Here is a 24,939-nt window from a genome sequence, read left to right as displayed (position 1 = left end):
CCCCAGGACTCAGCAGCGCCATCTACCTGCTGACTGTCTGGTACATGTATGAGTACAGGAGCTCCATCCCCTATATAGATGTACCCCAGGACTCAGCAGCGCCATCTACCTGCTGACTGTCTGGTACATGTATGAGTGCAGGAGCCTCGAGCTCCACCCCCTATATAGATGTACCCCAGGACTCAGCAGCGCCATCTACCTGCTGACTGTCTGGTACATGTATGAGTGCAGGAGCCTCGAGCTCCACCCCCTATATAGATGTGCCCCAGGACTCAGCAGCGCCATCTACCTGCTGACTGTCTGGTACATGTATGAGTACAGGAGCGGCGAGCTCCACCCCCTATATAGATGTACCCCAGGACTCAGCAGCGCCATCTACCTGCTCACTGTCTGGTACATGTATGAGTGCAGGATCTCCACCCCCTATATAGATGTACCCCAGGACTCAGCAGCGCCATCTACCTGCTGACTGCCTGGTACATGTATGAGTGCAGGAGCGGCGAGCTCCCCTCCTATATAGATGTACCCCAGGACTCAGCAGCGCCATCTACCTGCTGACTGTCTGGTACATGTATGAGTACAGGAGCGGCGAGCTCCACCCCCTATATAGATGTACCCCAGGACTCAGCAGCGCCATCTACCTGCTGACTGTCTGGGACATTCTCCTCCGGGCAGTCCTGGGAATACAGAGGACTCAGGGGACATCTCTCGGGGGGATTTCTCCTACTGGATCCATCTGTGGAGACACAAACACACAGTGACGGAATACATGAGCGGCTGGAGATCTGTCCATACATCAGACACTTCACTTGTAAGTTTAGTTATCGGCCATAGATAATAATTTTCTGCTTCTCACCAACTTACTGCTAAATAACAATAATGAAGCTAATGTAACAATTGGTAATATATTGTATAAAAGCTTGTATTGCAGTCTTTCTTCTCTTCTTAGTTGCTCTGACTCCCGGTATCTTCTGTCTGCTCTGAGCTGTCTGTGTCTGTCCTGTAATATATCTCTGTATTATCTGCTGCTGTAACAGGCTGAGTTTCCCCATGGTGGGACTATTATAGGATTATCTTATCTTATATAATACTGTATTACTGACGCTGTACCATGTGATCGTGTTACAATCATTCACCTATGATCTTATTACTTAGAATCTACCAAGTCCACAAACCTTGGCTGAGGGTTTTTTTTAGAATTATTATCTTAAATCTTAGCTCGCACTGCCTTGAGGAGAGAGCGGCCTCTTGTTTAGAGCACAGAGAGCTTGCTTTTTAGTATTAACCATATGACACATTTCTAATAGGGTTTAGTGATCGGGATCGGCTGGTACATGATCGAAAATCGGATTTTGAAATCTCAAGATCGGCTCAACCTCGCTGTATATATAATATACGATATACAATTAGGGCTGAGCTATTGGGATCAGGAAAGATCGGATCCCGATCGGCGATCAAGCAAATTTCACGATTGGGATCGGCTGGAAAATGATTGGAAATCGGAATTTAAAATCTATCCTAAAATCTCAAGATCGGCTCAACCCCAATTTCTAATGATGTTAGTTCTTCTATGAGAGTTCCGTGTATTGTAAGATGTTCTGAGGGTTGATTGCTAGAGATTTGGTCTAAGTACTTTGGTCAGTGAGTCGGGGTTCTCTCCCGCTCAGCCTCCATGTCTATGTACCTCAGCTTCATTTATCTCAGTATTTCTATTATATTATGTCTCTCGCTAAATTCACGTTGCCGTAACCGCACTTCTATAGAACGTTTCATCTGCTTTTTATCCACGCGAGAAATGGTTATTCTATTATACATGGTAGGAGATTGACAGACTTGTCCATCAGTTACAGATTCTACTGCAAGGGACCCAGACAGGAGGATCTACAGGATGGACCAACCCTATCAAGACTGTACCAAATACTGCTACTAGGGAAAGTCCTCTAACACGAGCGATACCTTTGGGCTATGCTAATATGTTTGATTTCTTATGTAGTGAAACACTGCTCAGTAGAAATGAATATTAGATTGTGAAGAAGTAAAGATACTATATTATTTTAGCTGGCTTAGTCTGTAGCTCCATGTTCACCTGTGTTGCAGTTTGGCTTCAGAAAAAAAAAACAGTTAGGAGATTTGCTTGATAAAGGATTGCCGTTCTATTCTTAGAAAGAAATACTGCACAAGCTTATGTATAATCATATCAATGGCTCTGTAACTGAACCTTATACACATTATACTAATCACAGACGGGCCCAACCCTACTGGCTGCAGATTGTAGGGGGTGAGAACTTTTTGTCTCATTACACAAATTAAACTTTCATCCCACCAAGAAATCTATATTTCCCTTCCTGATTACAAGTGGTTGTCTATAAATCCAATATGTAATTTCACTTTGAGAAATGAAGTTCCAGACATTATGTAAATCTCATAAATATCATCACCAGCCATGATGTCCTTATTGTGGTCAGGTTATCTTCTCATACATGTAGTGTCCTCCTGATAACCAGCCATGATGTCCTTATTGTGGTCAGGTTACCTTCTCATACATGTAGTGTCCTCTCCTGATAACCAGCCATGATGTCCTTATTGTGGTCAGGTTATCTTCTCATACATGTAGTGTCCTCCTGATAACCAGCCATGATGTCCTTATTGTGGTCAGGTTATCTTCTCATACATGTAGCGTCCTCCTGATAACCAGCCATGATGTCCTTATTGTGGTCAGGTTACCTTCTCATACATGTAGTGTCCTCCTGATAACCAGTCATGATGTCCTTATTGTGGTCAGGTTACCTTCTCATACATGTAGTGTCCTCTCCTGATAACCAGCCATGATGTCCTTATTGTGGTCAGGTTATCTTCTCATACATGTAGTGTCCTCCTGATAACCAGTCATGATGTCCTTATTGTGGTCAGGTTATCTTCTCATACATGTAGTGTCCTCCTGATAACCAGCCATGATGTCCTTATTGTGGTAGGGTTATCTTCTCATACATGTAGTGTCCTCCTGATAACCAGCCATGATGTCCTTATTGTGGTCAGGTTATCTTCTCATACATGTAGTGTCCTCCTGATAACCAGTCATGATGTCCTTATTGTGGTCAGGTTACCTTCTCATACATGTAGTGTCCTCCTGATAACCAGTCAGGATGTCCTTATTGTGGTCAGGTTATATTCTCATACATGTAGTGTTCTCCTGATAACCAGCCATGATGTCCTTATTGTGGTCAGGTTATATTCTCATACATGTAGTGTCCTCCTGATAACCAGCCATGATATCCTTATTGTGGTCAGGTTATCTTCTCACACATGTAATGTCCTCATAATAACCAGCCATGATGTCCTTATTGTGGTCAGGTTATATTCTCATACATGTAGTGTCCTCCTAATAACCAGCCATGATGTCCTTATAGTGGTCAGGTTATCTACTCATACATGTAGTGTCCTCTCCTGATAACCAGCCATGATGTCCTTATTGTGGTCGGGTTATCTTCTCATACATGTAGTGTCCTCCTGATAACCAGCCATGATGTCCTTATTGTGGTCAGGTTATCTTCTCATACATGTAGTGTCCTCCTGATAACCAGCCATGATGTCCTTATTGTGGTTGGGTTATCTTCTCATACATGTAGTGTCCCCTCCTGATAACTAGCCATGATGTCCTTATTGTGGTCGGGTTATCTTCTCATACATGTAGTGTCCCCTCCTGATAACCAGCCATGATGTCCTTATTGTGGTCAGGTTATATTCTCATACGTGTAGTGTCCTCCTGATAACCAGCCATGATGTCCTTATTGTGGTCAGGTTATCTTCTCATACATGTAGTGTCCTCCTGATAACCAGCCATGATGTCCTTATTGTGGTCAGGTTATCTTCTCATACATGTAGTGTCCTCCTGATAACCAGCCATGATGTCCTCATTGTGGTCAGGTTATCTTCTCATACATGTAGTGTCCTCCTGATAACCAGCCATGATGTCCTTATTGTGGTCAGGTTATCTTCTCATACATGTAGTGTCCTCCTGATAACCAGCCATGATGTCCTTATTGTGATCGGGTTATCTTCTCATACATGAGGTGTCCTCCTGATAACCAGCCATGATGTCCTTATTGTGGTCAGGTTATCTTCTCATACATGTAGTGTCCTCCTGATAACCAGCCATGATGTCCTTACTGTGGTCAGGTTATCTTCTCATATATGTAGTGTCCCCTCCTGATAACCAGCCATGATGTCCTCATTGTAGTCAGGTTATCTTCTCATACATGTAGTGTCCTCCTGATAACCAGCCATGATGTCCTTATTGTGGTCGGGTTACCTTCTCATACATGTGGTGTCCTCCTGATAACCAGCCATGATGTCCTTATTGTGGTCAAGTTATCTTCTCATACATGAACTATCCTCCTTATAACCAGCCATGATGTCCTTATTGTGGTCGGGTTATCTTCTCATACATGTAGTTTCCTCCTGATAACCAGCCAGGATGTCCTTATTGTGGTCAGGTTATATTCTCATACATGTAGTGTCCTCCTGATAACCAGCCATGATATCCTTATTGTGGTCGGGTTATCTTCTCATACATGTAGTGTCCTCCTGATAACCAGCCATGATGTCCTTATTGTGGTCAGGTTACCTTCTCATACATGTAGTGTCCTCATAATAATCAGCCATGATGTCCTTATTGTGGTCAGGTTATATTCTCATACATGTAGTGTCCTCCTAATAACCAGCCATGATGTCCTTATAGTGGTCAAGTTATCTTCTCATACATGTAGTGTCCTCTCCTGATAACCAGCCATGATGTCCTTATAGTGGTCAAGTTATCTTCTCATACATGTAGTGTCCTCCTGATAACCAGCCATGATGTCCTTATTGTGGTCAGGTTATCTTCTCATACATGCAGTGTCCTCCTGATAACCAGCCATGATGTCCTTATTGTGGTCGGGTTATCTTCTCATACATGCAGTGTCCTCCTGATACCCAGCCATGATGTCCTTATTGTGGTCAGGTTATATTCTCATACATGTAGTGTCCTCCTGATACCCAGCCATGATGTCCTTATTGTGGTCGGGTTATCTTCTCATACATGTAGTGTCCTCCTGATAACCAGCCATGATGTCCTTATTGTGGTCAGGTTATCTTCTCATACATGTAGTGTCCTTCTGATAACCAGCCATGATGTCCTTATTGTGGTCAGGTTACCTTCTCATACATGTAGAGTCCTCTCCTGATAACCAGCCATGATGTCCTTATTGTGGTCAGGTTATCTTCTCATACATGTAGTGTCCTCCTGATAACCAGTCATGATGTCCTTATTGTGGTCAGGTTACCTTCTCATACATGTAGTGTCCTCCTGATAACCAGCCATGATGTCCTTATTGTGGTCAGGTTATCTTCTCATACATGTAGTGTCCTCCTGATAACCAGTCATGATGTCCTTATTGTGGTCAGGTTACCTTCTCATACATGTAGTGTCCTCTCCTGATAACCAGCCATGATGTCCTTATTGTGGTCAGGTTATCTTCTCAGACATGTAGTGTCCTCCTGATAACCAGCCATGATGTCCTTATTGTGGTCAGGTTATCTTCTCATACATGTAGTGTCCTCCTGATAACCAGCCAGGATGTCCTTATTGTGGTCAGGTTATCTTCTCATACATGTAGTGTCCTCCTGATAACCAGCCATGATGTCCTTATTGTGGTCAGGTTATATTCTCATACATGTAGTGTCCTCCTGATAACCAGCCATGATATCCTTATTGTGGTCGGGTTATCTTCTCATACATGTAGTGTCCTCCTGATAACCAGCCATGTTGTCCTTATTGTGGTCAGGTTATCTTCTCATACATGTACTGTCCTCCTTATAACCAGCCATGATGTCCTTATTGTGGTCGGGTTATCTTCTCATATATGTAGTGTCCCCTCCTGATAACCAGCCATGATGTCCTCATTGTAGTCAGGTTATCTTCTCATACATGTAGTGTCCTCCTGATAACCAGCCATGATGCCCTTATTGTGGTCGGGTTACCTTCTCATACATGTAGTGTCCTCCTGATAACCAGCCATGATGTCCTTATTGTGGTCAGGTTATCTTCTCATACATGAACTATCCTCCTTATAACCAGCCATGATGTCCTTATTGTGGTCGGGTTATCTTCTCATAATGTAGTTTCCTCCTGATAACCAGCCAGGATGTCCTTATTGTGGTCAGGTTATATTCTCATACATGTAGTGTCCTCCTGATAACCAGCCATGATATCCTTATTGTGGTCGGGTTATCTTCTCATACATGTAGTGTCCTCCTGATAACCAGCCATGATGTCCTTATTGTGGTCAGGTTACCTTCTCATACATGTAGTGTCCTCATAATAATCAGCCATGATGTCCTTATTGTGGTCAGGTTATATTCTCATACATGTAGTGTCCTCCTAATAACCAGCCATGATGTCCTTATAGTGGTCAGGTTATCTTCTCATACATGTAATGTCCTCTCCTGATAACCAGCCATGATGTCCTTATTGTGGTCGGGTTATCTTCTCATACATGTAGTGTTCCCTCCTGATAACCAGTCATGATGTCCTTATAGTGGTCAGGTTATCTTCTCATACATGTAGTGTCCTCTCCTGATAACCAGCCATGATGTCCTTATTGTGGTCGGGTTATCTTCTCATACATGTAGTGTCCTCCTGATAACCAGCCATGATGTCCTTATTGTGGTCAGGTTATCTTCTCATACATGTAGTGTCCTCCTGATAACCAGCCATGATGTCCTTATTGTGGTCAGGTTATCTTCTCATACATGTAGTGTCCTCCTGATAACCAGCCAGGATGTCCTTATTGTGGTCAGGTTATATTCTCATACATGTAGTGTCCTCCTGATAATCAGCCATGATATCCTTATTGTGGTCGGGTTATCTTCTCATACATGTAGTGTCCTCCTGATAACCAGCCATGATGTCCTTATTGTGGTCAGGTTACCTTCTCATACATGTAGTGTCCTCATAATAATCAGCCATGATGTTCTTATTGTGGTCAGGTTATATTCTCATACATGTAGTGTCCTCCTAATAACCAGCCATGATGTCCTTATAGTGGTCAGGTTATCTTCTCATACATGTAGTGTCCTCCTGATAACCAGCCATGATGTCCTTATTGTGGTCAGGTTATCTTCTCATACATGTAGTGTCCTCCTGATAACTAGCCATGATGTCCTTATAGTGGTCGGGTTATCTTCTCATACATGTAGTGTCCTCCTGATACCCAGCCATGATGTCCTTATTGTGGTCAGGTTATCTTCTCATACATGTAGTGTCCTCCTGATACCCAGCCATGATGTCCTTATTGTGGTCGGGTTATCTTCTCATACATGTAGTGTCCTCCTGATAACCAGCCATGATGTCCTTATTGTGGTCAGTTTACCTTCTCATACATGTAGTGTCCTCCTGATAACCAGCCATGATGTCCTTATTGTGGTCAGGTTACCTTCTCATACATGTAGTGTCCTCCTGATAACCAGCCATGATGTCCTTATTGTGGTCAGGTTATCTTCTCATACATGTAGTGTCCTCCTGATACCCAGCCATGATGTCCTTATTGTGGTCGGGTTATCTTCTCATACATGTAGTGTCCTCCTGATAACCAGCCATGATGTCCTTATTGTGGTCAGTTTACCTTCTCATACATGTAGTGTCCTCCTGATAACCAGCCATGATGTCCTTATTGTGGTCAGGTTACCTTCTCATACATGTAGTGTCCTCCTGATAACCAGCCATGATGTCCTTATTGTGGTCAGGTTATCTTCTCATACATGTAGTGTCCTCCTGATAACCAGTCATGATGTCCTTATTGTGGTCAGGTTACCTTCTCATACATGTAGTGTCCTCTCCTGATAACCAGCCATGATGTCCTTATTGTGGTCAAGTTATCTTCTCATACATGTAGTGTCCTCCTGATAACCAGCCATGATATCCTTATTGTGGTCAGGTTACCTTCTCATACATGTAGTGTCCTCCTGATAACCAGCCATGATGTCCTTATTGTGGTCAGGTTATCTTCTCATACATGTAGTGTCCTCCTGATAACCAGCCATGATATCCTTATTGTGGTCGGGTTATCTTCTCATACATGTACTGTCCTCCTTATAACCAGCCATGATGTCCTTATTGTGGTCAGGTTACCTTCTCATATATGTAGTGTCCTCCTAATAACCAGCCATGATGTCCTTACTGTGGTCAGGTTATCTTCTCATATATGTAGTGTCCCCTCCTGATAACCAGCCATGATGTCCTCATTGTAGTTAGGATATCTTCTCATACATGTAGTGTCCTCCTGATAACCAGCCATGATGTCCTTATTGTGGTCGGGTTATCTTCTCATATATGTAGTGTCCCCTCCTGATAACCAGCCATGATGTCCTCATTGTAGTCAGGTTATCTTCTCATACATGTAGTGTCCTACTGATAACCAGCCATGATGTCCTTATTGTGGTCGGGTTATCTTCTCATATATGTAGTGTCCCCTCCTGATAACCAGCCATGATGTCCTCATTGTAGTCAGGTTATCTTCTCATACATGTAGTGTCCTCCTGATAACCAGCCATGATGTCCTTATTGTGGTCAGGTTATCTTCTCATACATGAACTATCCTCCTTATAACCAGCCATGATGTCCTTATTGTGGTCGGGTTATCTTCTCATACATGTAGTGTCCTCCTGATAACCAGCCAGGATGTCCTTATTGTGGTCAGGTTATATTCTCATACATGTAGTGTCCTCCTGATAACCAGCCAGGATGTCCTTATTGTGGTCGGGTTATCTTCTCATACATGTAGTGTCCTCCTGATAACCAGCCATGATATCCTTATTGTGGTCGGGTTATCTTCTCATACATGTAGTGTCCTCCTGATAACCAGCCATGATGTCCTTATTGTGGTCAGGTTACCTTCTCATACATGTAGTGTCCTCATAATAATCAGCCATGATGTCCTTATTGTGGTCAGGTTATATTCTCATACATGTAGTGTCCTCTCCTGATAACCAGCCATGATGTCCTTATTGTGGTCAGGTTATCTTCTCATACATGTAGTGTTCCCTCCTGATAACCAGCCATGATGTCCTTATAGTGGTCAGGTTATCTTCTCATACATGTAGTGTCCTCTCCTGATAACCAGCCATGATGTCCTTATTGTGGTCAGGTTATCTTCTCATACATGTAGTGTCCTCCTGATAACCAGCCATGATGTCCTTATTGTGGTCAGGTTATCTTCTCATACATGTAGTGTCCTCCTGATAACCTGTCCACTATAAGTAAATCTTGGCTGGAGTTCTAACAAATCCCAGAACATAGAAAATTCCTTTATTCTTAGACACATCCAATGGCAACTGATCAAGATAAAATTCAAAAAACTTATCAGAACTAATATGTTAGAGGACATCTTAAAAACTCTGCAAAAATGTAAATTACTTATGTTTGCTGAAAATTTTATTATTTAATTGTACATGAAAACATGGTTACACTCAACAGAAAATTCCTTTAAGACTTGATCACATCCAGCATTGTCAGCCTGTGATATTGTCTCTCCTTACCTAATGATATTCGGGGCCGGGGGTCTGTATATAATATATATATCTCCTCTTACCATGTGATGTCCGGGGGGGCCGGGGGTCTGTATATAATATATATATCTCCTCTTACCATGTGATGTCCGGGGGGGCCGGGGGTCTGTATATAATATATATATCTCCTCTTACCATGTGATGTGCGGGGGGGCCGGGGGTCTGTATATAATATATATATCTCCTCTTACCATGTGATGTCTGGGGGGGGCCGGGGGTCTGTATATAATATATATATCTCCTCTTACCATGTGATGTCTGGGGGGGGCGGGGGTCTGTATATAATATATATATCTCCTCTTACCATGTGATGTCCGGGGGGGCCGGGGGTCTGTATATAATATATATCTCTCCTCTTACCATGTGATGTCTGGGGGGGGCCGGGGGTCTGTATATAATATATATATCTCCTCTTACCATGTGATGTCTGGGGGGGGCGGGGGTCTGTATATAATATATATATCTCCTCTTACCATGTGATGTCCTGGGGGGCCGGGGGTCTGTATATAATATATATATCTCCTCTTACCATGTGATGTCCGGGGGGGCCGGGGGTCTGTATATAATATATATATCTCCTCTTACCATGTGATGTCCGGGGGGGCCGGGGGTCTGTATATAATATATATATATATCTCCTCTTACCATGTGATGTCCGGGGGGGCCGGGGGTGGGGGGGCCGGGTGTCTGTATATAATATATATATATATCTCCTCTTACCATGTGATGTCCGGGGGGGGCCGGGGGGTCTGTATATAATATATATATCTCCCTCTTACCATGTGATGTCCGGGGGGGGCCGGGTGGTCTGTATATAATATATATATCTCCTCTTACCATGTGATGTCCGGGGGGGCCGAGGGGTTCCTGTATATAATATATATATCTCCTCTTACCATTGTGATGTCCTGGGGGGCCGGGAGGTCTGTATATAATATATATATCTCCTCTTACCATGTGATGTCCTGGGGGGGGGCCGGGAGGTCTGTATATAATATATATATCTCCTCTTACCATGTGATGTCCGGGGGGGGGCCGGGAGGTCTGTATATAATATATATATCTCCTCTTACCATGTGATGTCCTGGGGGGGCGGGGGTCTGTATATAATATATATATCTCCTCTTACCATGTGATGTCCTGGGGGGGCCGGGGGTCTGTATATAATATATATATTCTCCTCTTACCATGTGATGTCCGGGGGGGGCCGGGGTCTGTATATAATATATATATCTCCTCTTACCATGTGATGTTCCGGGGGGGGCCGGGGGTCTGTATATAATATATAATATATCTCCTCTTACCATGTGATGTCCGGGGGGGGGCCGGGGGTCTGTATATAATTATATATCTCCTCTTACCATGTGATGTCCGGGGGGGCCGGGGTCTGTATATAATATATATATCTGTCCTTACCATGTGATGTCCGGGGGGGGGCCGGTGGTCTGTATATATATATATATATCTCCTCTTACCATGTGATGTCCGGGGGGGGCCGGGGGTCTGTATATAATATATATATCTCCTCTTACCATGTGATGTCCGGGGGGGCCGGGGGTCTTGTAATATATATATCTCCTCTTACCATGTGATGTCCGGGGGGGGCCGGGGGTCCTGTATATAATATATATATCTCCTCTTACCATGTGATGTCCGGGGGGGGCCGGGGTCTGTATATAATATATATATCTCCTCTTACCATGTGATGTCCGGGGGGGCCGGGGGTCTGTATATAATATATATATCTCCTCTTACCATGTGATGTCCGGGGGGGCCGGGGGTCTGTATATAATATATATATCTCCTCTTACCATGTGATGTCCGGGGTCTGTATATATATATCTCCTCTTACCATGTGATATCCGGGGGGGCGGGGGTCTGTATATAATATATATATATCTCCTCTTACCATGTGATGTCCGGGGGGGCCGGGGTCTGTATATAATATATTATATCTCCTCTTACCATGTGATGTCCGGGGGGGGCCGGGGGTCTGTATATAATATATATATCTCCTCTCTACCATGTGATGTCCGGGGGGGCCGGGGGTCTGTATATAATATATATATCTCCTCTTACCATGTGATCTCAGGGGGGGCCGGGGGTCTGTATATAATATATATATCTCCTCTTACCATGTGATGTCCGGGGGGGGCCGGGGGTCTGTATATAATATATATATCTCCTCTTACCATGTGATGTGCGGGGGGGGGCCGGGGGTCTGTATATAATATATATATCTCCTCTTACCATGTGATGTCCGGGGGGGGGGGCCGGGGGTCTGTATATAATATATATATCTCCTCTTACTATGTGATGTCCGGGGGGGCCGGGGGTCTGTATATAATATATATATCTCCTCTTACCATGTGATGTCCGGGGGGGCCGGGGGTCTGTATATAATATATATATCTCCTCTTACCATGTGATGTCGGGGGGGGGCGGGGGTCTGTATATAATATATATATATCTCCTCTTACCATGTGATGTCCGGGGGGGCCGGGGGTCTGTATATAATATATATATCTCCTCTTACCATGTGATGTCGGTGGGGGGGGCCGGGGGGTCTGTATATAATAATATATATCTCCTCTTACCATGTGATGTCCGGGGGGGGCCGGGGGTCTGTATATAATATATATATCTCCTCTTACCATGTGATGTCCGGGGGGGCCGGGGGTCTGTATATAATATATATATATATCTCCTCTTACCATGTGATGTCCGGGGGGGCCGGGGGGTCCGTATATAATATATATATCTCCTCTTACCATGTGATGTCCGGGGGGGCCGGGGGGTCTGTATATAATATATATATCTCCTCTTACCATGTGATGTCCGGGGGGCCGGGGGTCTGTATATAATATATATATCTCCTCTTACCATGTGATGTCCGGGGGGGCCGGGGGTCTGTATATAATATATATATCTCCTCTTACCATGTGATGTCCGGGGGGGGGGGCCGGGGGTCTGTATATAATATATATATCTCCTCTTACCATGTGATGTCCGGGGGGGCCGGGGGTCCTGTATATAATATATATATCTCCTCTTACCATGTGATGTCCGGGGGGGCCGGGGGTCTGTATATAATATATATATCTCCTCTTACCATGTGATGTCCGGGGGGGGGGGGGGGGGGTCTGTATATAATATATATATCTTCTCTTACCATGTGATGTCCGGGGGGGGGGGGGGGGTCTGTATATAATATATATATCTCCTCTTACCATGTGATGTCCGGGGTCTGTATAATAATATATATATCTCCTCTTACCATGTGATGTCCGGGGGGGGGGGCCGGGGGTCTGTATATAATATATATATCTCCTCTTTACCATGTGATGTCCGGGGGGGCCGGAGGGGTCTGTATATAATATATATATCTCCTCTTACCATGTGATGTCCGGGGGGGCCGGGGGTCTGTATATAATATATATATCTCCTCTTACCATGTGATGTCCCGGGGGGGGCCGGGGGGTCTGTATATAATATATATATATCTCCTCTTACCATGTGATGTCCGGGGGGGCCGGGGGGTCTGTTATATTAATATATATATCTCCTCTTACCATGTGATGTCCGGGGGGGTCGGGGGTCTGTATATAATATATATATATTCTCCTCTTACCATGTGATGTCCGGGGGGGGGGGCCGGGGGTCTGTATATAATATATATATCTCCTCTTACACATGTGATGTCCGGGGGGGGGGCCGGGGGTCTGTATATAATATATATATCTCCCCTTACCATGTGATGTCCGGGGGGGCCGGGGGTCTGTATATAATATATATATATCTCCTCTTACCATGTGATGTCCGGGGGGGCCGGGGGGTCTGTATATAATATATATATCTCCTCTTACCATGTGATGTCCGGGGAGGGGCCGGGGGTCTGTATATAATATATATCTCCTCTTACCATGTGATGTCCGGGGGGGCCGGGGGTCTGTATATAATATATATATCTCCTCTTACCATGTGATGTCCGGGGGGGTCGGGGGTCTGTATATAATATATATATCTCCTCTTACCATGTGATGTCCGGGGGGGGGTCTGTATATAATATATATATCTTCTCTTACCATGTGATGTCCGGGGGGGGCCGGGGGTCTGTATATAATATATATATCTCCTCTTACCATGTGATGTCCGGGGGTCTGTATATAATATATATATATATATCTCCTCTTACCATGTGATGTCCGGGGGGGCCGGGGGTCTGTATATAATATATATATCTCCTCTTACCATGTGATGTCCGGGGGGGGGCCGGGGGTCTGTATATAATATATATATATATATATCTCCTCTTACCATGTGATGTCCGGGGGGGGCCGGGGGTCTGTATATAATATATATATCTCCTCTTACCATGTGATGTCCGGGGGGGCCGGGGGTCTGTATATAATATATATATCTCCTCTTACCATGTGATGTCCGGGGGGGCCGGGGGTCTGTATATAATATATATATCTCCTCTTACCATGTGATGTCCGGGGGGGCCGGGGGTCTGTATATAATATATATATCTCCTCTTACCATGTGATGTCCGGGGGGTCGGGGGTCTGTATATAATATATATATATCTCCTCTTACCATGTGATGTCCGGGGGGGGGGGCCGGGGGTCTGTATATAATATATATATCTCCCCTTACCATGTGATGTCCGGGGGGGCCGGGGGTCTGTATATAATATATATATCTCCTCTTACCATGTGATGTCCGGGGGGGCCGGGGGTCTGTATATAATATATATATCTCCTCTTACCATGTGATGTCCGGGGGGGCCGGGGGTCTGTATATAATATATATATCTCCTCTTACCATGTGATGTCCGGGGGGGGCCGGGGGTCTGTATATAATATATATATCTCCTCTTACCATGTGATGTGCGGGGGGGCCGGGGGTCTGTATATAATATATATATCTCCTCTTACCATGTGATGTGCGGGGGGGGGCCGGGGGTCTGTATATAATATATATATCTCCTCTTACCATGTGATGTCCGGGGGGGCCGGGGGTCCTCCATCATCACCTCCTTGTACCGATCCTCGTGTCCTTCTAAATACTCCCACTCCTCCATGGAGAAATAGACAGCGACATCCTGACACCTTATAGGAACCTGACAACACAATGATACAGTCATCACCCCTCCCCCTCCAGTGCTGTTACTGGAGAATTTCCCAGCATTCCCAGCAGTGTCACCTCTCCAGTCAGCAGCTCCAGCATCTTGTTGGTGAGTTCTAGAATCTTCTGCTCATGTATCAGGGAGAGAGGGGGAGGGGCTGTGATGGGGCCCCAGCTCCTGCTCCCTCCTCCTCCTGGCTCTGTGATGGGGCCCCGGCTCCTGCTCCCTCCTCCTCCTGGCTCTGTGATGGGGCCCCGGCTCCTGCTCCCTCCTCCTCCTGGCTCTGTGATGGGGCCCCGGCTCCTGCTCCCTCCTCCTCCTGGCTCTGTGATGGGGCCCCGGCTCCTGCTCCCTCCTCCTCCTGGCTCTGTGATGGGGTCCCGGCTCCTGCTCCCTCCTCCTCCTGGCTCTGTGATGGGGCCCCGGCTCCTGCTCCCTGCTCCTCCTGGCTCTATGATGGGGCCCCGGCTGCTGGGGGCCACACAGTCCCCCGATGTCTTCTTCACCAGTGAGTATTCCTGTGTATGGAGAGACAATTAGGGCTATAAATCCTTCCTGACCCCAAATCTGACATCAGAATAAATCCCGGGACCATCCCCCGATCTCCAGTAATCTAATGTGACAAAGAAAAACAATTTATTGTCTTTTCTAATAATTAATTGTTGTTATTATATTGTATTCCCGGGATAAACATAAATCTATCTATATATAGGGAGAGGTGAGAGGCAGAGAGCTGGAGTCCAGATATATCAGCCCCAGGTCTCTGACATATGTGTGGTCCAGGGCAGATCTGGAGAAGCCTCAGCACAGGTGTAGACCCCGGGCTCATTACTGACCCATAAAAGGCTGCAGCTCTTGCATTGCAGGGCAGTTCCATGAGGTGAGAGGAGGTGTGCGGGTCTGTCCTGTAACCCTGAGTCTGGTGAGACAATGTTGCGTCTGTTTTGTTTAAGTGGCTGGAAGTAACCCACATGTATATATCTGTTCTATATGCGCTCAGCAGGGAGATGATAGAAATGTAGTACAGATACCTCTCCGCTCAGCAGGGAGATGATAGAAATGTAGTACAGATACCTCTCCGCTCAGCAGATAGATGATAGAAATGTAGTACAGTTACCTCTCCGCTCAGCAGATAGATGATAGAAATGTAGTACAGATACCTCTCCACTCAGCAGGGAGATGATAGAAATGTAGTACAGATACCTCTCCGCTCAGCAGATAGATGATAGAAATGTAGTACAGATACCTCTCCGCTCAGCAGATAGATGATAGAAATGTAGTACAGATACCTCTCCGCTCAGCAGGGAGATGATAGAAATGTAGTACAGATACCTCTCCGCTCAGCAGATAGATGATAGAAATGTAGTACAGATACCTCTCCGCTCAGCAGGGAGATGATAGAAATGTAGTACAGATACCTCTCTGCTCAGCAGATAGATGATAGAAATGTAGTACAGATACCTCTCCGCTCAGCAGATAGATGATAGAAATGTAGTACAGTTACCTCTCCGCTCAGCAGATAGATGATAGAAATGTAGTACAGATACCTCTCCGCTCAGCAGATAGATGATAGAAATGTAGTACAGATACCTCTCCGCTCAGCAGATAGATGATAGAAATGTAGTACAGATACCTCTCCGCTCAGCAGATACATGATAGAAATGTAGTACAGTTACCTCTCCGCTCAGCAGATAGATGATAGAAATGTAGTACAGATACCTCTCCGCTCAGCAGGGAGATGATAGAAATGTAGTACAGATACCTCTCCGCTCAGCAGATAGATGATAGAAATGTAGTACAGATACCTCTCCGCTCAGCAGATAGATGATAGAAATGTAGTACAGATACCTCTCCGCTCAGCAGATAGATGATAGAAATGTAGTACAGATACCTCTCCGCTCAGCAGATAGATGATAGAAATGTAGTACAGATACCTCTCCGCTCAGCAGATAGATGATCTCCAAGGTGAAGTCTAATATTCTTCTGGTGATCTCAGTCCTGTCCTTGTCCATCCTTGGTGGGTCATTCAGGAGAAGGAGCGTCTGGAGGAGAAGAGGAGGAAACTGGATGAGCTGGAGGATCTAGTAGTGCAGGAGAGAGGAGGGGCCCGAAATCCTCCAGGGGCCACATCATGTGTAACATACAGGAGCTCCTCACATGGATACAGGAGGATTCCCACAGACACCAGTGATGGGGCCCATTGTATGTGACTGCAGGATCATGGAACTAAGATTCTGTTCACACCAGGAGCAGTGATGTCATCTTACCTTCTAGCCGCAGTGTGAACGTGTCCTGAGAGCAGCCACTGCTGTATATACAGTATATATATATATCTATAGCCTGGGGTAATGGCTGATAACAGAGAGAACAGTCACTGCTGTATATACAGTATATATATATATATCTATAGCCTGGGGTAATGGCTGATAACAGAGAGAGCAGTCACTGCTGTATATACAGTATATATATATATATCTATAGCCTGGGGTAATGGCTGATAACAGAGAAAGCAGTCACTGCTGTATATACAGTATATATATATATATCTATATATATATATATATATATATATCTATAGCCTGGGGTAATGGCTGATAACAGAGAGAGCAGTCACTGCTGTATATACAGTATATATATATATCTATAGCCGGGGATAATGGCTGATAACAGAGAGAGCAGTCACTGCTGTATATACAGTATATATATATATCTATAGCCTGGGGTAATGGCTGATAACAGAGAGAGCAGTCACTGCTGTATATACAGTATATATATATATATATATATCTATAGCCTGGAGTAATGGCTGATAACAGAGAGAGCAGTCACTGCTGTATATACAGTATATATATATCTATAGCCTGGGGTAATGGCTGATAACAGAGAGAACAGTCACTGCTGTATATACAGTATATATATATATCTATAGCCTGGGGTAATGGCTGATAACAGAGAGAGCAGTCACTGCTGTATATACAGTATATATATATATATATATATATGTAGCCTGGGATAATGGCTGATAACAGAGAGAGCAGTCACTGCTGTATATACAGTATATATATATATCTATAGCCCGGGGTAATGGCTGATAACAGAGAGAGCAGTCACTGCTGTATATACAGTATATATATATATATATCTATAGCCTGGGGTAATGGCTGATAACAGAGAGAGCAGTCACTGCTGTATATACAGTATATATATATATATCTATAGCCTGGGGTAATGACTGATAACAGAGAGAGCAGTCACTGCTGTATATACAGTATATATATATATATATCTATAGCCTGGGGTAATGGCTGATAACAGAGAGAGCAGTCACTGCTGTATATACAGTATATATATATATATCTATAGCCTGGGATAATGGCTGATAACAGAGAGAGCAGTCACTGCTGTATATACAGTATATATATATATCTATAGCCTGGGGTAATGGCTGATAACAGAGAGAGCAGTCACTGCTGTATATACAGTATATATATATATATATATATATATATATCTATAGCCGGGGATAATGGCTGATAACAGAGAGAGCAGTCACTGCTGTATATACAGTATATATATATATATATATATATATATATATATATATAGCCTGGGATAATGGCTGATAACAGAGAGAGCAGTCACTGCTGTATATACAGTATATATATATATCTATAGCCCGGGGTAATGGCTGATAACAGAGAGAGCAGTCACTGCTGTATATACAGTATATATATATATATATCTATAGCCTGGGGTAATGACTGATAACAGAGAGAGCAGTCACTGCTGTATATACAGTATATATATATATATCTATAGCCTGGGGTAATGGCTGATAACAGAGAGAGCAGTCACTGCTGTATATACAGTATATATATATATCTATAGCCTGGGATAATGGCTGATAACAAAGAGAGCAGTCACTGCTGTATATACAGTATATATATATATCTATAGCCTGGGGTAATGACTGATAACAGAGAGAGCAGTCACTGCTGTATATACAGTATATATATATATCTATAGCCTGGGGTAATGGCTGATAACAGAGAGAGCAGTCACTGCTGTATATACAGTATATATATATATCTATAGCCTGGGGTAATGGTTGATAACAGAGAGAGCAGTCACTGCTGTATATACAGTATATATATATATATATCTATAGCCTGGGGTAATGGCTGATAACAGAGAGAGCAGTCACTGCTGTATATACAGTATATATATATATCTATAGCCTGGGGTAATGGCTGATAACAGAGAGAGCAGTCACTGCTGTATATACAGTATATATATATATCTATAGCCTGGGGTAATGGCTGATAACAGAGAGAGCAGTCACTGCTGTATATACAGTATATATATATATATCTATAGCCTGGGATAATGGCTGATAACAGAGAGAGCAGTCACTGCTGTATATACAGTATATATATATATCTATAGCCTGGGGTAATGGCTGATAACAGAGAGAGCAGTCACTGCTGTATATACAGTATATATATATATCTATAGCCTGGGGTAATGGCTGATAACAGAGAGAGCAGTCACTGCTGTATATACAGTATATATATATATCTATAGCCTGGGGTAATGGCTGATAACAGAGAGAGCAGTCACTGCTGTATATACAGTATATATATATATATCTATAGCCTGGGATAATGGCTGATAACAGAGAGAGCAGTCACTGCTGTATATACAGTATATATATATATCTATAGCCGGGGATAATGGCTGATAACAGAGAGAGCAGTCACTGCTGTATATACAGTATATATATATATATATATATATATATATATATATATATAGCCTGGGGTAATGGCTGATAACAGAGAGAGCAGTCACTGCTGTATATACAGTATATATATATATCTATAGCCGGGGATAATGGCTGATAACAGAGAGAGCAGTCACTGCTGTATATACAGTATATATATATATATATATATATATATATATATAGCCTGGGGTAATGGCTGATAACAGAGAGAGCAGTCACTGCTGTATATACAGTATATATATATATCTATAGCCTGGGGTAATGGCTGATAACAGAGAGAGCAGTCACTGCTGTATATACAGTATATATATATATATATATATATATCTATAGCCGGGGATAATGGCTGATAACAGAGAGAGCAGTCACTGCTGTATATACAGTATATATATATATCTATAGCCTGGGGTAATGGCTGATAACAGAGAGAGCAGTCACTGCTGTATATACAGTATATATATATCTATAGCCTGGGGTAATGGCTGATAACAGAGAGAGCAGTCACTGCTGTATATACAGTATATATATATATCTATAGCCTGGGGTAATGGCTGATAACAGAGAGAGCAGTCACTGCTGTATATACAGTATATATATATCTATAGCCTGGGGTAATGGCTGATAACAGAGAGAGCAGTCACTGCTGTATATACAGTATATATATATATATATATATATATATATATATCTATAGCCTGGGGTAATGACTGATAACAGAGAGAGCAGCCACTGCTGTATATACAGTATATATATATATATATCTATAGCCTGGGATAATGGCTGATAACAGAGAGAGCAGCCACTGCTGTATATACAGTATATATATATATATATCTATAGCCTGGGATAATGGCTGATAACAGAGAGAGCAGTCACTGCTGTATATACAGTATATATATATATATATATCTATAGCCTGGAGTAATGGCTGATAACAGAGAGAGCAGTCACTGCTGTATATACAGTATATATATATATATATATATCTATAGCCTGGGGTAATGATTGATAACAGAGAGAGCAGTCACTGCTGTATATACAGTATATATATATATATATCTATAGCCTGGGATAATGGCTGATAACAGAGAGAGCAGCCACTGCTGTATATACAGTATATATATATATCTATAGCCGGGGATAATGGCTGATAACAGAGAGAGCAGTCACTGCTGTATATACAGTATATATATATATATATCTATAGCCTGGGATAATGGCTGATAACAGAGAGAGCAGCCACTGCTGTATATACAGTATATATATATATCTATAGCCGGGGATAATGGCTGATAACAGAGAGAGCAGTCACTGCTGTATATACAGTATATATATATATATCTATAGCCTGGGGTAATGGCTGATAACAGAGAGAGCAGTCACTGCTGTATATACAGTATATATATATATATCTATAGCCTGGGATAATGGCTGATAACAGAGAGAGCAGCCACTGCTGTATATACAGTATATATATATATCTATAGCCGGGGATAATGGCTGATAACAGAGAGAGCAGTCACTGCTGTATATACAGTATATATATATATATCTATAGCCTGGGGTAATGGCTGATAACAGAGAGAGCAGTCACTGCTGTATATACAGTATATATATATATATCTATAGCCTGGGATAATGGCTGATAACAGAGAGAGCAGCCACTGCTGTATATACAGTATATATATATATCTATAGCCGGGGATAATGGCTGATAACAGAGAGAGCAGTCACTGCTGTATATACAGTATATATATATATATCTATAGCCTGGGATAATGGCTGATAACAGAGAGAGCAGTCACTGCTGTATATACAGTATATATATATATATCTATAGCCTGGGATAATGGCTGATAACAGAGAGAGCAGTCACTGCTGTATATACAGTATATATATATATCTATAGCCCGGGGTAATGGCTGATAACAGAGAAAGCAGTCACTGCTGTATATACAGTATATATATATATATCTATAGCCTGGGGTAATGGCTGATAACAGAGAGAGCAGCCACTGCTGTATATACAGTATATATATATATATATATATATATATATATCTATAGCCTGGGGTAATGGCTGATAACAGAGAGAGCAGTCACTGCTGTATATACAGTATATATATATATATATATATATCTATAGCCTGGGGTAATGACTGATAACAGAGAGAGCAGTCACTGCTGTATATACAGTATATATATATATATATATATATCTATAGCCTGGAGTAATGGCTGATAACAGAGAGAGCAGTCACTGCTGTATATACAGTATATATATATATCTATAGCCGGGGGTAATGGCTGATAACAGAGAGAGCAGTCACTGCTGTATATACAGTATATATATATATCTATAGCCTGGGATAATGGCTGATAACAGAGAGAGCAGCCACTGCTGTATATACAGTATATATATATATCTATAGCCTGGGATAATGGCTGATAACAGAGAGAGCAGTCACTGCTGTATATACAGTATATATATATATCTATAGCCTGGGATAATGGCTGATAACAGAGAGAGCAGTCACTGCTGTATATACAGTATATATATATATATATCTATAGCCTGGGGTAATGGCTGATAACAGAGAGAGCAGTCACTGCTGTATATACAGTATATATATATATATCTATAGCCTGGGATAATGGCTGATAACAGAGAGAGCAGTCACTGCTGTATATACAGTATATATATATATATCTATAGCCTGGGATAATGGCTGATAACAGAGAGAGCAGTCACTGCTGTATATACAGTATATATATATATATCTATAGCCTGGGGTAATGGCTGATAACAGAGAGAGCAGTCACTGCTGTATATACAGTATATATATATATCTATAGCCTGGGGATAATGGCTGATAACAGAGAGAGCAGTCACTGCTGTATATACAGTATATATATATATATATATATATATATATCTATAGCCTGGGGTAATGGCTGATAACAGAGAGAGCAGTCACTGCTGTATATACAGTATATATATATATATATCTATAGCCTGGGGTAATGGCTGATAACAGAGAGAGCAGTCACTGCTGTATATACAGTATATATATATATCTATAGCCTGGGGTAATGGCTGATAACAGAGAGAGCAGTCACTGCTGTATATACAGTATATATATATATATCTATAGCCTGGGGTAATGGCTGATAACAGAGAGAGCAGTCACTGCTGTATATACAGTATATATATATATATCTATAGCCTGGGATAATGGCTGATAACAGAGAGAGCAGTCACTGCTGTATATACAGTATATATATATATATATATATATATATATATATATATATATATATATATATATATATATCTATAGCCTGGGGTAATGGCTGATAACAGAGAGAGCAGTCACTGCTGTATATACAGTATATATATATATATATATATATATATATATATATATATATATATAGTCTGGGGTAATGGCTGATAACAGAGAGAGCAGCCACTGCTGTATATACAGTATATATATATATCTATAGCCTGGAGTAATGGCTGATAACAGAGAGAGCAGTCACTGCTGTATATACAGTATATATATATATATATATATATATATATATATATATATATAGCCTGGGGTAATGGCTGATAACAGAGAGAGCAGTCACTGCTGTATATACAGTATATATATATATATATATATATATCTATAGCCTGGGGTAATGGCTGATAACAGAGAGAGCAGTCACTGCTGTATATACAGTATATATATATATATCTATAGCCTGGGGTAATGGCTGATAACAGAGAGAGCAGTCACTGCTGTATATACAGTATATATATATATATATATATATATATATATATATATATATATATAGCCTGGGGTAATGGCTGATAACAGAGAGAGCAGTCACTGCTGTATATACAGTATATATATATATATATATATATATATATATATATCTATAGCCTGGGGTAATGGCTGATAACAGAGAGAGCAGCCACTGCTGTATATACAGTATATATATATATCTATAGCCTGGGGTAATGGCTGATAACAGAGAGAGCAGTCACTGCTGTATATACAGCATATATATATATATATATATATATATATAGCCTGGGGTAATGGCTGATAACAGAGAGAGCAGTCACTGCTGTATATACAGTATATATATATATATATATATATATATATATATATATATATATATATATATATATCTATAGCCTGGAGTAATGGCTGATAACAGAGAGAGCAGTCGCTGCTGTATATACAGTATATATATATATCTATAGCCTGGGGTAATGGCTGATAACAGAGAGAGCAGTCACTGCTGTATATACAGTATATATATATATATCTATAGCCTGGGGTAATGGCTGATAACAGAGAGAACAAGACAACAGCACTGACCACCGAGCAGGAGCTGCAAGAGCTGAAGGACCTGGGATGATGTCACCGCTATCATGTGACCAGTACATGGGGGCGGAGCTCAGGAGAGGAGAAGGATGAAGGACCTGTGATGATGTCACCGCTATCATGTGACCAGTACATGGGGGCGGAGCTCAGGAGAGGAGAAGGATGAAGGACCTGTGATGATGTCACCGCTATCATGTGACCAGTACATGGGGGCGGAGCTCAGGAGAGGAGAAGGATGAAGGACCTGTGATGATGTCACCGCTATCATGTGACCAGTACATGGGGGCGGAGCTCAGGAGAGGAGAAGGATGAAGGACCTGTGATGATGTCACCGCTATCATGTGACCAGTACATGGGGGCGGAGCTCAGGAGAGGAGAAGGATGAAGGACCTGTGATGATGTCACCGCTATCATGTGACCAGTACATGGGGGCGGAGCTCAGGAGAGGAGAAGGATGAAGGACCTGTGATGATGTCACCGCTATCATGTGACCAGTACATGGGGGCGGAGCTCAGGAGAGGAGAAGGATGAAGGACCTGTGATGATGTCACCATTAGAGATGAGCAAACGCCGTTCGATGTCTTCGTTCACAATCGAATACCAGGCCGCATACGCAGTAAAAATTCGTATCCCCTCCCCCCTTCCCTGGTGCGTTTTTTGCAGCAATAACTGTGCAGAGGAGGTGGGACAGTAACTACAACAACGGAGGCAGTGAAAAAAAAAATGAAAAAAACCCATTGGCTGCAGAAAACATGTGACCTCTGATTCATAAGAATAGTGTCGGCCATCTTTGTCTCATTTTTGTTTTGGAGTGATAGGGAGAGCGCGGTCTCAGGGCGATACACTTATTGTAGCTTTGGTTAGGCAGGAAATAACAGATCTTATCATATAGTCCTGTATCCTGCTTAACTGCTTCCTTGCCTGCTATTATCATTCAATCTCTCTGTTGGTACGTGATATGCAGAGCACATTGTAGCCATTATATCAGTGTGATACCTGTTGGTTAACCCTACTGTGTTCTTTTC

At 42.4% G+C, this 24,939-nt stretch overlaps 1 long non-coding RNA gene across 1 annotated transcript; it reads right to left on the bottom strand.

Moving 5' to 3' along the window:
* Positions 1-627: 627 nt before the first annotated feature.
* LOC142198441 (uncharacterized) lies at positions 628-16,795 on the bottom strand. Its single transcript, XR_012715359.1, has 4 exons — positions 16,669-16,795; positions 14,812-15,252; positions 14,602-14,728; positions 628-736 (listed from the first exon to the last, which is right to left on the bottom strand). It is a non-coding gene; the product is annotated as an uncharacterized LOC142198441 (long non-coding RNA).
* Between the last annotated feature and the right edge of the window lie 8,144 nt (positions 16,796-24,939).

Source organism: Leptodactylus fuscus, chromosome 3, assembly GCF_031893055.1.
Source record: "Leptodactylus fuscus isolate aLepFus1 chromosome 3, aLepFus1.hap2, whole genome shotgun sequence".
NCBI classification, from domain to species: domain Eukaryota; kingdom Metazoa; phylum Chordata; class Amphibia; order Anura; family Leptodactylidae; genus Leptodactylus; species Leptodactylus fuscus.
The sequence above is the reverse complement of the archived record's forward strand: the minus strand, read 5'-3'. Positions and strand labels throughout refer to the sequence as shown.